General features: G+C 34.6%; 1 protein-coding gene across 3 annotated transcripts in view; it reads left to right on the top strand.

Annotated features, from left to right (window-relative positions):
• Positions 1 to 17,351, top strand: part of LOC126833561 (probable G-protein coupled receptor No18) — a 64,543-nt gene that overhangs the window by 42,180 nt on the left and 5,012 nt on the right. For 2 of the 3 annotated variants that reach the window (XR_007684965.1, XM_050564976.1), the window contains exon 2: positions 128 to 202. The gene's annotated coding sequence lies outside the window, so the exon portion shown is untranslated. Of the gene's footprint in view, positions 1 to 127; positions 203 to 7,469; positions 7,531 to 17,351 lie in introns of all 3 variants that reach the window. The other variant, XM_050564979.1, reaches the window with a different exon arrangement.

The raw sequence follows: 17,351 nt of genomic DNA, 5'->3' as shown, positions 1-17,351 counted from the left end.
ATACTATAAAGTTAATTTTAAATCCTTTTTTTTATACATTTTTTTTTAATAACAATTTTTTTTTTAAATGTATATAATATATTTGAATACAGCGTTGATACTAATTTACTATGTTTTTTTTTTGCAGGTGGAACGTTTAAATTAAAAAATTAAATTCTCAACCATGTCTGTGTGTGTTTTAACGGTCACCTAATCAGCTAAGGTCAGTACAATATATTATGTAAATTATGATGTATTAGTTTGACTCGACGCGTTAATAGTGTATATAAATATTGTACAACAACGAACACACGGGTTTCTTATCGACATCTTGTTTCGATTAATCAATTAATGTATAATAATATTTTGTTGTAGTTAAATTATTCCAAGAGAGAGCTGACAAGAGTTACATTTTCTTTACTGAATGATCGGAGAAAATTAATTAGGTCACGTGCCGATGTCACGTTTATTATGTTTTAAAAAAAAAAAGTTAATTGATCGTCCAAAATTGCTTTCTAACAATATTATGTACTCTTAATCAATGTGCCATTTCATCGTCCACCGATTCGATCACGTTATCAACAGCCGTTGCCGAATAACGTTTACAGAGATTGACCGAGCGAATGTTTCATTCAATTATTCTGTTGAACTTTTACACGGGTTTTTTTTTGTTTTGTTGTGTTAACTAAACCGATATCGCTCGTTTATATTTTTAACTGCCAACTATCTATCTATCCGTCTTATTGGGCTTGACGTACCAATCACTGGTATGGCAAGTGATTGACTAAAACTCCAATATAATGTATAGAAAGACTTCAGTGCTCACGCGACGAAACGATTTGTCACGCGAAAGCTTATCAACAGAATTGCCGTTTTTTTCCGCCACTTTCTTTAACGCGTTGTTGTTGTGTCGCCGGTACACGTACATTTACCTATAGATTAGTTTAATTAATTTTATCGACGAAAATCGGTATGCAATTATTGAAAAAGTCGCTTCGGTATAATAATATATTGTTTTGTTTTGTCACGTGAAAATGAATGTCTTACAAATGCGCACAACACTCGAATTTGTTGTACTGTTGGCTGTTATTTAAAAATACTAATATAACTAGAAATAATTTCAACAAACAAGATTCGAAGACGGATATTAAATGAAACTGTCATGACCGGTAGGCTACTTGCGCCTAAATAATACATTAAGGCAATACTTTACACGGTTTGATCTCGTAGAACGGACAATCAACTATTTCTGTTTAAGAAGCGGACCTTGAAAGGAAAATAATGATTGTTAAAAAAAAAAATGAATAGCCTTAAATTGTACAAAAACAAAATTAAACGAGCTTAAGATTTATGTTGACATTATCGAGCCAAAAGAAACGATATTAAGTACAAGGTGTGAACACAATGAAAATTCATTCGTAGTGGATTTTTAGATCGATAGTTTTCTACGGTGTTGCGTTCATAATAAAATATTTATTTTTGAGTAAAAACTTGAAAGAATATGTGTTTATATTCAAAAGCTATATATATATAACAATGTACCTAAGTATTGTACATGTAAACTTTGATGTAGAAAATTTGATTTTTAAACCTAATCATTTTTAAAACTAAGCAAAATGAGACCTGTATGACCAAGCCTTAACATTGACAAAAGTTTAGAAATAAGAGCGTGTGGTTGTCAAAAAAATACATTAGTTAGAGATGGACGTGGGTGCATTTTTAAGATATAGATTTTTAATATTTGCAAATAAAAAAAAGATTTCAAAACTGTTAAAACAGAATTATAATGTCAAAAAAACTATTTAACTTTTGCTGAGCGTTCAAACACATTTTTTTCCTTCAAAATGTATTACTATATGATAATATTTTGTAATGTATAATATATTATGTTCTGACACTTTTACTACTATGAGGTTCGCTGAAAGAAGTATAATATACTTTGATCATGATAACTTTTTTTTTCTATGAATATTTGAATACAAGTACTTTATTAGCCAAGTGGCAAACCCGATTCCCTATCCGTTACTGCACACACGGAAACATTCAGTGACCTAAATCTATAGGCCTCGCCTGTTTTTTACCCTCATACTTGAGCAATAAGAGTCAGGTTGGACTTCAATTTTGGTATTCCGGCACACACCGATAAATCGTTCTAAGTCACGTTACACTGCTGACAATTTCTAAAATATTATTATAAACTAATACTTCAAATGTAGTATCCATTTAGGGATCAGTTCACACTGATCAATAATAATTGGACCACGCTGGACCTTTCTTCTCTCGCCTATATTATATTTTAATTAATAAACAATTAAATATTTTATTAATATGTAGTTTGAATTTATATGTAAATATATTTTTTTAATGATTGAGATACAGTTTCAAAAACATATTGTTCTAAACCTGCTGTTATTTTAACTCTTAGAATAAACATTATGTTGAGAACATTTTAGACGTTTTTTTTTTTAATATTACCTTTCGATTGACGTTTGTTTAAAATGTATCTCTGACGAAACACTCAAATAACCATTTGACAATGTCTTATTAATATAATTTTGTGCATAATAATTTAAATAATAATTTGACGATAATAGCAACGACGGTGGAAAATTGTGTAAGAATCGAATTTCGGCACTTATTCTGTTGACAAATGACCGTTTACGTTGTATAATATAAATTAGTTGGTCGGTTTGACAGGAAATGATAGTAACTAACCCCCAGCAGCCGTTTGTCTCCAAAACACACGACCGAAGAAGGTGTTCGCGTTTAGAAGGTTTTGCGAGCACTCCAATCGCATTATTATTCGAGTAGCAGTTCGACAAACGATTATTTGCGTTCAGGAACAATACAATATAGAAACGTAATGACAACTCATAAAGCAAAAAAGCAAAAGAAAAAAAAAAGTAGAAGGAAAACGTCTCACGCTTTTAACGATCGAAATTTATAGCAAAACGTTTGTCACGATTTTCGTTTTATTTCCCGAATCGTTTTTTAACTGGATTTTGCACGATGCACGATTTCGATAGATCATAGGCGAAGGTGTGTGCGCAAACGATGACTCTGAACGTGTAACGTCTCAGAGGACTGAGCAGTGCCAAACATATTATTACCAGAGATGATGGTCCAGCGATACCGAATATAGTGCTAGCACCATAGTGAGCCGCTGCTTGTTTTTTGTTCGTCTTCCGAACGGCGGTAGCTTTTTATTCTTGGCCGTTATTCATGTGTAATATATTTATATATGTGTCGTACACGCATACCCGTACAATGTACGCCGTACCGGCGGTCGTCGGATAGGGGCCCCTTATACATTGATGTATGCAACGGAAACACAGTTTTGACATTATATATACACGGTGAATTACAATGAAGTGATAAGTATAGAAATGTGTTTGCGCGCGACACGGCAGTATTAATGGAGATCGTACGCATTATTCTACACCATCGCATGGCGCGCCCTTTGCCATTGATTCCACGCGTTCGTTTTCGATCTCCTTTTAGGTAGTAGTACCATACACACACACACACCTCATTCGCTGTATTTCTTTTCGCTCTCTCCGTTCTTTATCCCTTTTCTTTCCTCGCAAACGAGAGCTTGTTTGGGTCTCCGAGTAGCGGTTCGATCCGTGTTTTCCCGTTACTTTGGGTAAAAATTCTCCAAACAAACTGCGTTCGTGCAAAGCCAAATTAACGGCACCCGGTGGAAACGATTGAACCGTGTTAATTGAACCACACCGTTGTCTTTGTAACTTGATAAAACTCATGTGAATTCGACTGGCTATGAAATTTCACATCGGTTCGAACTTAAAATTAGCGAGATAATTTGAAATAAAAACGAATGTAACACTAACCTAATGCCCACGCCTAACGATTGTTTTTTGATCAATGTCAATCGAAACTCATCGTATCCTTTGTCGTGTAGCAGTGTTTAATTTTAACGGTAACCCGTCAAAGGACGAGGCTAACGGGATAAGTTTATGGGTCGTGAAGTATAAATTAACAAAACCCTTTCCCGAAGTTGTCGAAGTCGATGTAAGGCGAGGGACGATGGATAATCGAGAACGTGTCGCTTACACGTGGTACATCACACTAAATTAAGACAATGCTAGAAAATTAATTGACCTGACAAATCCCTGGTGTGAAATTAGTATACTTCATCTTATCGCTATCATATTTCTTATTTTACCCATTCAATTCAACTCGTGTAATTTTTAAACTGTCATGTCATGTGATGAACGCAAAAACCTGTTCAAGGATATGAAATTTTGCATAGTTATAAAGTTTGAGAGATGGACAATAAATAAGAAAGAACAATTAATGCGAATCACGTTAAAGAATGCTGAAAAAAAGTTGAATACCTTTTTTTGGATTGGCGCAGAGAGTATACCGAAATAAATCATGAAACTATAAAACAATGGAAGTTGATGATTAAAACAATATAGTATATTATAGTCAGGGAAACTTTAAAGAAATTGTGATGGAACAGAACTCTTGAAGAGTAGTCAAGTCAAAAGAATAACTTTAAAATTACAAAGTAACCGTTTCTTACTAAATTAGTTAAACCATTTGTTTGGCACCGGTATTTTATCGTCGTATTTTCTACAAAGCTATTACGAGAGCGGACCTTTATTTCTAGAGTTCACACCTGGACCTCAATCTAAAAGTTTTGGATTAATAATTTTACCGAAACCTAATTTTTGGATACATTCTGCTTAGTTATGAAACGGTATTAAGTTATTCAATTCTCTAAACGACCGTACGACTATTTTGTGCCACGGCGAAATCGCAAACCGCAACAACTACCTCATAAATACCGGTTGGTAAATTAACATTCGTATATTTAACTGAAATATCAAGCTCAAAGTTGTGTTGGCGCTTTACACGGAATTGAGTTAACGATAATTTTCAATCTAGGGAATAATATTATTGGATGTCATGTCTAAAAAAACGATTCGGTTTAGGAAAAACCACCAATAATTCAGCGTAGGGTGCTACAGCAAACGGGCCTGGCCGTCTAGTGATAGTAAAAACTAAACTTAGTAATTAATTTCGCCAAACTTTAGAGAGATTATGCGATACCCGTTGTAAGCCGCACGCGGGAAATGGATAAGAGTGAAGAGGAGGGGAGAAGTGGATACGGTCGCTTCGCCGTCGTTGTCGACTTGATTACTAGAAAAGGGGAAGAAGGCGTTGAATCGAACGGATTCGACCAAACTCTATATTGTTTACTATGGGGGGGGGGGCCTTATTTATTTAATAAAAGTCTATTTAATTTGTACCTTTTCGCGCTCTCTCTCTCTCTCTCTCTCTCTTTGTACAGGACCTAAGTATATATACCGTTGTAGGTCCGGTAAACCTCAATTATTTATTATCTCCAGACCGCAATAAATCTAGTATAACCTCTTTATTTTGGACCAAGCGCCGCCACAAAGGTACGGCGGCGATATAGAGGGGCGTGATGAGTGCAAACAAGTCGATCCAAAAAAGGTGGAACGCGTTTGAATAAAAGGATTTGAAATCATTATGCGTACATTTCACTCAGCGGCAAAGGCGTAAACCGAAAAAGGCTTCAATAGTTGGTTAGCGTGCTCGATGGCCGAAGAGTTTTGGTTTTAAAATAGTAATACCGGAAACATTCAGTTCGAAAAGCGAAGCTCTTTTCATCTCGAGATAAGATAACTTTAAATAAACAACGGTTTTTAATTTATCTTTCAATGTCGGTTTTATCAATGAGAAAATAATAAAAAAATATCTATTATTTAATTCGTAATTTAAAAAAGACCAAATTTAAGCAGCTTTCCGGTATAGTATTGTTAAGAACACATAATTATGTAAAAAAAAAACAAATTATAATAATGGTACCCCCTGAGCTTCCCCCCCCCAAAAAAAAAAAGTTTTCTACTCCCTTATAAATGTAAATAAAGTAGAATTTCTGTAATTACATGATATATAAGCCTATTTTGAGTAATTAAAGTTTCAAGCTCAGGACATTAGGAAACTCTTATAGTTTTAAAAATAGTTGTCCTAAACTGGTTATCGACCAGTCAACATTTCTAGTATATTATTCTCAATTTAAAAAGTTAATGAAATGTAATATATATATATATATATATATATATATATATTTCATATGATATTTATCATCGTCAGGTAACAAATAATAATGGTTATAATCAATTATTACGATACTAAAATTGTCTATTTTTGGCCAGCTAAAAGTTTGTCTGTTAGAATTATTTTCCTTAATTTTTTTAAACATTTTAATTCGTTTGTCATTTCCTATGGGAAAAAAAATCTAGACAAACGCATGTTGTGTGTTCCTGACCGCTTGGAATGAAACTAGGACAACTATTTGTCGAGTAACCTGAAAATACTGTATTTTTTCTAAACAGTCGAATAGACGATCCCGGGGGGGAATAGTTTTTGGCGTTACTTTCCCTCGGGTTGTACCTACATAAATCTATCAAACCGCAGTCTCCCCGTATAGCTAAATGTTTCTTTCTGCTTAGAATTTTTTTTTTTTTTATGGTCTAAAATCCATTTTTTCTTTTTTCATACACAATATATTTTTTTTTATTAAATTTGATACGATATAAATTATTATATACCAAACATTGTCCGTGAGTGGTGCCATCTATTTTTCTTTATGATTATTATGATATGTCAACTTTTCAAACAACAGTCCTCTTATATACTTACTAGTCTCTAATCCCGTTTCCCAGTCGACCGACTGTGCTTCCGTCACGGCTTTCCTTTTTAAAAAATATCCTCTCCGCCTTCCGATTTGGTCTCGACCCTTCGTAATCCTTCCTCTATAATATCCCCTCTATGGTTTCCGATTAATAATACTCATCGGTTTGTTGTTGTTGTTGTTGTTATATTATATTTAGCTTTTAATTTTTACCTGGGAACTCAAACGTCACTTAAATCAAAAGTCAAAACAATTTCCTTACCAACTGCATTAACGTTTCGTTTGTATTAGAATGCGTACTTGCGTTCAACATAGTTATAAAACTCAAAATACATAATATGAAATTCAAATTAAAAACCAAACTGCGATTTGTAATAATAATAATAACTACGGTGTTTTTGACACTAGACGTGCAAGTATGAAATTTGGTTTATTAAATGTTGAATTATTCGAACTATAAAACATAATTTGTATAATTAATTGAATTCTTCGTAGTGGTAAACGTTTTTATTATTTATGTAAATGCAACAATGCATTTTATTATAAACCAAACGCGCAAATAATAAACAACGATTTTAATGACATGAAATAAAATGTAATATAAAATAATTAAATATTCAAATAAACCTTAACCACAAAAATGATTCTCTATAGCTTGAGAGAGAGAGCTATAGAGAATAATTGTTGTGGTTAAGGTTTTATTTATGTAAATATTCAATTATTTTATAACCACAAGTGTTGCTTGAGTTTTTTCTAGATAAATGTAATATTTTAAGTAAAATAAATATTTCTTTTTCAGACAGGCGTCTTTTTCGGTGTTTGATCGTTTATTAATGGAATCAAACGACTAAATTTATCAAGTTAGTGTAGCATTTAGAACTCTCATTTTTTCACTAACTTAACTTAAAAAATTCATAAAGAATTTTGCAAATAACAAAAACGTATATAAATATATTCACTTGTCAGTTGTCATTATGCATATGAAATGTTATGTCTGAACGCTACGAACCCCGCCTAGCCATTAACGCGCGGCGTCGAATGAATAAATCAAACGGTATAATTGGAAGACCTTTTTGGTTTGCCTTGTTAAGTGGCTCCTAAACGATACCAACGGAATCGCGTGAGAACTCTTATAATCACATCCCAGAGGAACCGTTAAACCAATAGAATATAAAGTTTACTCGGCGGCCCTCGAGGTCCATCTGCGTACTCAAAGGCTGAGAATTTTAATTTAATTTCTAAACCCAAGTGCACGCAAAACCTAAACGCACCGAACGCGACGGCTACTACATATTCAGCTTCAGCTTCCGTATAACCGTGTCCATTCATTAACTACTTGATAATTTATAAATACATAGAACGGTTGACGTGCTTTAATCAGTAACTGACTCGTTTGAAAGCGTCAACAAGTTTAAGCATAGGTTCGAATATTTCACAGATCATGTTAATTTTGTCAATTTCAAATTAAAAATAAAAATGAAATGTAAACGTTACAAAATATTTATTTTGTTGATACCTACTACATAACACCACACAAAAAAACTAAAGATAGAATTTTTTAAAAATTGTTTTTGCACGGAAATTTAATCTTTCAAAAATATACAAACAATATGTTGTTAAAATATTATGGACATTTTTTCAGTTATACGACTAATTTTTTTTTTAACGGACTACAGTGAAAATTATAGTTATTTTAATAAGAAAAACAAAGCATTAAAAAATATGTAACTGTCCAAGCGGTAGGTATGTGTTTGAAAGCATTTGAAAAATATTAACATTTTAAAGCTGTGATTTTAAAAAAACAATAAAACTCCCCATTGAATGAAAATTTGAATACTTGCGTTGTAAGTACAAAGTGTAATGATTAATCTTTAGTTTTGAATTTAAAACTTTTCTTTTAAATTGTGACAGTTTGTTTTAGTGCTTTCGGTTCCCATGCTAACCGTCCAAAACTGTTGTTTGCTTTATTTAACAGATAATTAATAGTTAAAAATATGTTGTGGTTAAATTTATATAAAATTAAGTTTATTTATTTATGTTAGGTAGTAAATTGTCAACCTATCTAGAGAAAATATAATAGAATTGTATGAATACTTTTTTAAAAAAACAATTCCATAACAACACAGGAACTCTAATGAAGATTTTCCTGAGTCACTGACTGGGAGTGCTGATATTCTCCTATTTTGTTCCAAAAAACTTGTCCAATGAACTATCCAATTAAGATGTTATTATGATTTTTAATTGAAATGGACGGTTACGTTTTTTACTATCTATATTATATATATATATATATATAGGTACGTTTAAAAGTTCAAAAGTACATTCACGTCTCGGCTATATATATATTTTTTTATTATTTTCCTCTTTAGCGCCGTCAAAAGCGTCGACCGTTATTCTTAAGTCGGTCTTTTTATAGCATAATAATTTCACCGGACCGACGGCAACGCGGTTTGATTTATAATCAACCACGCAAATACATTCTTATTAAAGGTTATCCTCTGTATAGATATAGCTATCGCGCTAAGCTGTACGGATGAAAACAAATGCGGCAATAAACGTTTAGACGAAACGCAGGGGCAATGTTAGACTATAATATATTATAGCACAGCATTATGCCGTTTAATCCTGCACCGGTCGTATACATCTATCTTGTTTCGTGCTATGGTACACAAAACCAATACCAGATACCCTGACCTCGAGTCTAAGGTTAAGGAAAATCACTCAACCGCGTAGCTTTGTCGCGGGTTTAAAGCTCAAAACCCAGCAATCTCACACAGAATATAAAAAAAAATATATATATATACTATTAAACGTCGAGCAGTCATAATATAGTAAATAGCCGTAATAATAATAGCAATAAGTCATATGGTCATAATATAATGTGGACGGACATTTTCAAAACCAGCTCAAAAGTTTCCAAAGGTGCAAGTACAGAAATTGTACTTTCCAGCTTTTAACGATTATTATACTTCATGTTTTCACAACTTTCAATTTTTCATACTCACAATTCTAAGTCATAATTTAGACTTAGATGTTGACGTTGCGAATTTAGACAATTCAAAACCATTTGAAACAATAGTGTAACAACTTTATTAGATTTTATAAACTAAATTAAACTGACGGTAAATTATATTGAACATCAGACAGCGTTCGTTAAGAGTTTGAAAACATAATTTTTGAACAACAAGAATATTTATTTGTCTGCAGTGACAATGTTCGGTTACAGTGGAGCACAACCACCGTGACGTACCCTGGTTGAATCCGACATTTTTCCAAGGAAGAAGCGCAACTTTCTATAATCTATAATTAATGAGCTAAATTATAATCAGCCTGTGTATGGGAGTCTTAGAAGTTAAGCGATAAACTTAATAATTTGCATATTATGATAATGTTATGGAGATCATCTGAGCGAAAAATTGAAACGACCGAAAACCGATTTTAGTTAGACTCCATTATAAGCCGATGAAACTTTAAACTTTCCACGTTAAATTGTTAAAGCAAAAATTAAATCACTATAGAAATTAATGGCCGAGAAAATATTTGCGCAGTCATATATTAGGTTTAGTTGCCTTCCTCCATAGTACTAATACTGAACAACATATTTATTGCCATCTCCAACTATTAATTTCCAAAGCTTTTCATTCAGTTTTTACTCTTAAACGCTATCTTCTTCAATGAACTTATTTAATTGAATTAATGACACACAAGTAGTTCTTAATCGAGCATTTATAGCAATAATAAAACATTAGGCCAAAATGCAGCAACAACAAAAAAAAAATGGACAAAAGGTAATAAAATATAACAATATTAATGAAAAAATTGTTAAAACTGCAAAGTTACCCGACAAATACTACAAAGTGAAATTTTACACAATAAAACGATAAGTTGGCTTTATTTTCCAGTTTTATATTTCTAAATATAGTACTATAAATTGCACACAGCATAATTAGTGGAAAACATAGTATGAGGGGATTTATTATAAAGGACTCTTCAAAATTCAAAGATACTAGTTTTTTTTTTATACTTCTCAATATTATAAAAACACACGAATCGTAAATCACACGAATCATTTTTGAATTATTATTATCTTAATGTTTTCTACTTACTCGGTTGAAAATTAAAACGAACGATAATTTCACGGGAATTTCGTTTGGCAAACGCTTTTCCGATTATCGAGTTATAGATCCCATTCGCGGTATACTTAAGACAACGATGCGTAAAGTTTTGTACATAATATGTATACATGTTTCCTGAAAATACGGTTCACGCTACGTCTTGACAACTACAAAGACAAACGCTTGACTTCTTGCACCGGAGCGCAAATGAAATGGGTGGGGGGCGGGAGGGGGTAGGTTGTTTTATTTGTCGAGTAAATGTTTGTGAATGTTGTCTTTCTGTTAAAACACACACACACACACACACGCGGTAGGTAGCGGTATAACATAATAATATATTAACATACATTTTGTCACGTGCCCCCGTTTACCCGTTTGATGATGGGTTTTATATTATTAATGGGAAACATATAATATTATGCAGAGCGGAAGTAAATATCATACTAAAAGTGCTTTGGCCGCCCGACGCGTGGGCTTGTTTCTATATACCTATTCAAAGACATAGTATCGGATTTGAGTGTGTTGTTTCGACGGTCTCGACGGCCGCTTTTGCAAACGTACCTCTTATACCGTAATGACGCGTTCTCAAAGGCGTTTTTAAAGGCTCCCGGAACGATGGCGCAACACCACCGTGAATACAAATTTCCAAACGTGTGTCATATAGATTGCTGCTGGCTACGTGCTCGGCCGGGAGACGGTTAAAATAGAACTTCGTCGAAACTAAAAAAAAAAAAATAATAACAATACCTTCTCAGCTCCGCGTCGAAGCTAAAATCTTGCGCAATTTTTCGGGAATTTAATAATAAAAAAATTAACCGGAAAAAATGTCCAATAATAAGCGCATGCCCTTACAAACGCTATTCCGATGACTATAACACCAATTAGTTGTTATTATTATAATACAACACGAACCCGCCGTTATTTCCACGTGCTTTGCCTTTGCGGCTTTCAAAGGTCTCGTCGGACGGACGGCAATATTTGTTTCCTGCGCAAATTGAAATTAAAATAAAACTTTCTCCGTCTAACGCCGTGGAAATTAATATAAATTCAAATGTAACGGGCACAAAGGACAAAAACACGGTGAAAAAAATCTCTCTCTCTATCTTAAGATGAAGACAATATCGATTTGCATAGCCACCGTGCTCTTGTAGAACTTTTCCGAGTAGCAAGATATATTATATAGAACTTAACTGCCGCGGGGAAATATGGAGAGATAACAAAAATTTTCTCACTCACATAGCGTTTTCATAATATTATTGTGTTTTCCATTCGATTACAATACAAACGAAAATATTTTACTGTGTTGTTCACATTAGTTATTAACCTTGAACGTACCTTATCTAGTTGAAATACTTACTGACGCAGTCCCGCGCAAAAATCCTTTACCGTAACGAGCAAATTAAAAACCAACAGCTAAAATCATTAGTTTTGCCGACCAAAATACAACAGTGATCTGGTGAAATTGTTTTTTTCCATAGTGGTCTGAAAATTTCACAATTTGATTCCAAGAAGCGAACGGTTACCAAATGATAAGACTTAAAAAAGAACTACAATTATACAAGAATAGAGTTGAGCGGATTCTCTTGGTTCTTAACGAAATTCGGCGTTGACTTGATGCGATTACCCGTAGCTTCCCTCAATCGGCTTATGCTATTTTTTTTTTTTATCATTTTTTCCATCCAAAGGTTCACCTGCAAGCGCAGGACGACGTGGTATAACGAGAAAGGGGTCATTTTTATGATAAACCATAAACACGGGACGGTGATATTGTTTTTTCATTGTCTGGGCACGCTCACACACACGAATCGGATGTGTTTAATATAACATAATATTGTGATTTGTACAAGTACGCGACAATAGCTATTATAATATTTTCAATAATCAGACAGTGCTTGGGAATAAATGTATTTGTAATAACATTATGACAATTAATTGCAACGACGACACTCTCTTGTATGACGCTTGTCCCCGACGGCCGTTTGTCACTATTGCCGTTTGTCTTTTGACCACGAGGACGACGATGACGGGGACTATACATAGTAATAGTAATGATAATGATTATGATAATAATAATACACTAACGGCGAAACGGGAAATTATACACAACAGGTGCTTCCTTTGGCGGCGCGATCAATAGAATAATAGCCCGGCGGCGAGTAATATATGGAATTTGGCAGCTCAACGGGTTGAAGGTGGTGGTGGCGGTATTGTCTGTTAATGACAACGGCAATGATAGTGCACATTTCTCGTCGAGTTATCAGAAAATCGATCTGCTAACGGACAAGACGAATTGGGGCCGTCTTGGCCCTTGGGGGGCGGAAATAAATTCGGATTTTCGAAACGCGGGGGAGAATAAAAAAAAAAAAAATTGCTTTTTTTAAGAAAACAATATCGCCGTGTGGCCGCCGGCTAGAAAAGGCGACACAAAAAATGTACTATATACACCACAGGTAGGAAGGAGAGGCCCCGTATACAGACACACCCCGAAAGTAGAGATGTGTGTGGGGGGGGGGAGTGAATTTTGACCGCCAGAGTCCATTAGCGCGTTGTAAATAATACAGTTTCCGGGCTTAAACAAAAGACGCGTTTCGCTCCAAAATATTCATTAATCGTCAAATCGCGTTCAACTAAACACAGTAGCCGCGCACAATCCCTATCCTACCCGGCCCGTCCGTGATAAATTAAAAATAATAATAATAATAACAATGATAACAATTAAAGTGTACGGGGGCAAAAAAAAAAAAACCTCGACCCCCGAAGAAAAACCGTTCGACCACATAATTAATATTTGATATTAGCAAATGTTAATAATTTATATCGTCCATGAAGACTGCGCTAAATTAAAATATCGCGTGGGTTCAGTGCGTTATAGTCGAACGGTTTTAATCAATTCCCAGTGTTCGTTTGAAACATAATTAATATGTAGATTATTTCGTTGTTGTACAGTATAGGTCGAACGCACAATAAAATATCCATGGAAAACGCCGTGTTTCTTTAACGCTTTGTCTGAAACAATATTATTATCTAACACGCCAAGTTTACATGGAAAAAAAAAGCTATTGTAAATCGACTAAAACGTATCCGGTAGTATACAAATATATACAATATGATGAGAATATACAGGTTTAATTTTTTCTGATATTTATGCCACTCTAAAACTATGTTATAACCCATTCTTAGTTTCGATATGTAACGCATTCAGTTGAAAAATCAAATCAAAATAATCGGGTTGATAATAGAAAGTTCTCGTTGTCCTCCCAGTTGCTTGGTGCTATTCAGGATAGGAACATACATTTAATTATTGCACACAACTGTACTTTTTTTTTAAAAGTCGATTTGTTCGCATACCGAACGTTTACCGGATAATTTCCATTTTTATTATGTGTGTGCAAAAATGACAGAAAAATCAATGACAACTACATTTTTAGCCTAAAGAAAAATGGGTAAATAGACATACGACAGCTTATCAGTAAATTATATTAACCGTGTACAAGAATTTTTATGTATATTATAAGAGAAATAAAAGTCACGTCGGTTTGTATAACGATGTCAAGATGTTAATATTTGCCGGCGCAGTTAACGGTTATTCATGTTTTTCCCTATCAGCCGTTATACAGAGATAACAACAACAATAATCATTTACATTTTTTTCTCTCTCATATTATTATACATAATATTGTTATCTCGTATAGTATATCGACCACTGTTAGCGCTATATATGTTTCTTCTTGTTGAAAAAGCCAAGAGACACAGGCCGACATAGTATTTTCAATTGGGTATATTTCTTCGGCACAGCATTTGTAAAGGGCCTAAACGACGTATCGGCAGACGGGCGCGTTGACCCCTCGGGTCTATTATCCTAGAAACCGTCGAGACGGGACAAAGACGGACTACTTAAGTAGATAGAGCAGATGGGCCGAATCATTACCGATCGGTTAGCCGTGTACAGCCGCTGGCAGGTATATTATCTAAGGCATCGGTTAAGACACGCATTTATGATAACGTACTGCGGTTATTAATGTTGTTGCCCGGTTGAACGTTCGTTTTGACATTTTCATGTCTTAGCTCTGGCACATAACCGAAAAAAGCGTTCGTTACAAAAGCGTTACAGGGGGTAGGGGCTAGGGCGGGAGATAGGGGCGGGAGATAGGGGGTAGGAGATCCGGGTAAGAGATAAGAGATTTGTTGTACGTTCAACGTTCAAATTAGAACTAAATGATAAATTCAAAATAGTGTAAGGGCCTAAATTCTCTATGAATTTTTTTAAGCCAAATGTTAAACACTATAATATTAACCAGAAACTTGATGTTTTAATATACTAGCTTGTTACTGCTTCTTAATATACTATATCATTATCTATAATTGCACCACTACTCTAAATTTATTCGGTACTATTTAACGAGACGTGAAAATGCTCTTTCGTGGTTGCACACTTGGCTGAAAAACTTTTTATTAAGGATTCGCATCAGAATTTTGGCAAATATCCCTCCGTTTAAACAGTCACGAGTACTAATCTGTATGGTAGATGTATTGTGTACTTTTTTATTCCATACGTTTTGGTTGTGCGGCGGATGTAGATTTGATAGCCCGGACCGTTTGGCATGGATTCAATACAAATGCATTGGTACAACAATAAATAATAACGACGATATAAACTGGCGGCAAGACCGGCATCGTACGCGGCGGAGACGGCAGATCAATGTCGCATTACCGATGCCCAACACGGGATACGATTATCTCCCACGTGACGTACACTATACACAATATAATAATATACTCGGGCCAACAACGCGGCTGCTATTATTATTGCCACCGCGAGTGTTCCGCATCGGGGTATGCCACGATTTAAACCCTTCAATCGCGCAAATGCTCCATTAATATAATACAGAATTGTAACGACAAACGCTTTGAACTACCCAATTATTTGCCGAGTTCACCGGTCCTTATGTGGCAGACTCTATTCGAGCTAGCTTTTTGGTCTAGCTGTCGTGGATCAAATACAATCAAATGCAGACGATTGAAATACCAATAGGTTGCCGCCGGCCTCGATTAAAAAAACCTCTCCAAACATTTTGGCAATCGAGTTCCCTTATAGTGGTTAAGACGCCATTTAAATCACATTGGAGAAATAATTCAGAATACCTCGCCGCGGGCCGACCGAAAGTGTAAATGTATAAATTCCAGCTACTAGAGGATTATTCGCGATAAACACTGATCAAACGGATGCGAAATCACCTTAATCTTAACACGGCAGTTACAAAAACGCAGTTTCGAGTCGAACCGGTGTGCTTTTCCAAGCCCACAAGACTCAGCTAGTCTGTACCAACGGGAGGATAAAGTTGGCGAACAAGTTGATTGAGATTGGTAAAAAATTAAAAATCGTATCTCGATTGTCTTAGAAAATAACTTGTAGGTTAAGCACAACAAAAAATACCCTCTCAGGCCTCAGCTATGGCGACGAAGCTAAAAGAAACAATATTTTCCAACGCCAATATACATTTTAGGCGGTCATTTAAAGTAAAAACGCCAAAGTCAAGGTCACGCGAAAAAAACTACAAATCAAATAACAGCAAGGCGCGTGATGGAATACGTGCATTTCGGCTAAACGTTTTCAAGTGCAATCATACGGTGTTCGAGTGGGGTCAGTTTTTTAAATTTATTACTTTTTGCCATGAACTGTCATGAACGCGTCTTGGTTCCATCAACATCGACTCGATTGATTGCAAATTTTCGTGTAATAATATATGCAAAACGTTATTAAATACTCTGCTTAATATAATACAGAGTACAGAATCTGGTGTTTGGCACTGAATACAAATTTTCTCCGCTGGATTAATATACAAATTCTTGAGTTCGTACGTATTACATCACTGGCCATTATTACTTGGGATAAAATATACTATTTTTATGTTGGATCGATACTTCAGTATATAGTGTATTAGCTAATTGCATATTATGGATAATGGGCGTTTTCAGTGACAAAAACGATAATACTCTGGCTTTCAGTTAAGCAATGAGATGTGGTATGAATATTTTCCGGAGCACCTACTTAGCCGAACATTTGACCGTTCTTGTTGCACTTAAACAGTTCCTGAAAACGCTTTTCATACTATTTTTTTCCTTATGAAAATCAAACTCGTTATGCATAATTAATTATTAAGACACTTGTACCTTATTGTCGTTATAACAAATTACGGTCCGCGCGCAGTATTTTACTATGCATTTTTCATGGAATAAAAGTCGAGGTCGAAAAGGCCGTTTTACCTTTTGTATAATGCACGGTCTACACTATATTCAAATGGGTTTAAAATGTAATCCCAGCGAAGGCTATTCACTCTTTGGTAGGCTGATATTTTTAGTTTGTAAGTAAGTAGTACAGTAATTTCCTGATAATGCACTGTTGGTTGTGATTCGCTTTTATTCGTAGATTAATTATTTTTATGTTTTTCGGGGGGGGGGGGGGGGGCGATTTGATTTAGTTGTATACAACTGGACTTGAGAAAGAGTGGTGTCTGTTATGGATAACGATCAGGTTTTGAGAAAGAGCGATTTTAATCAATTTTCAA

This window comes from Adelges cooleyi, unplaced genomic scaffold (genome assembly GCF_023614345.1).
Source record: "Adelges cooleyi isolate 19-005CV unplaced genomic scaffold, UGA_ACOO_1.1 ACOO_flye_CR_arks_rails_tigmint_CR_PRNA_2, whole genome shotgun sequence".
Taxonomy (NCBI): Eukaryota; Metazoa; Arthropoda; class Insecta; order Hemiptera; family Adelgidae; genus Adelges; species Adelges cooleyi.
This window is presented reverse-complemented; position numbering and strand designations above follow the sequence as displayed.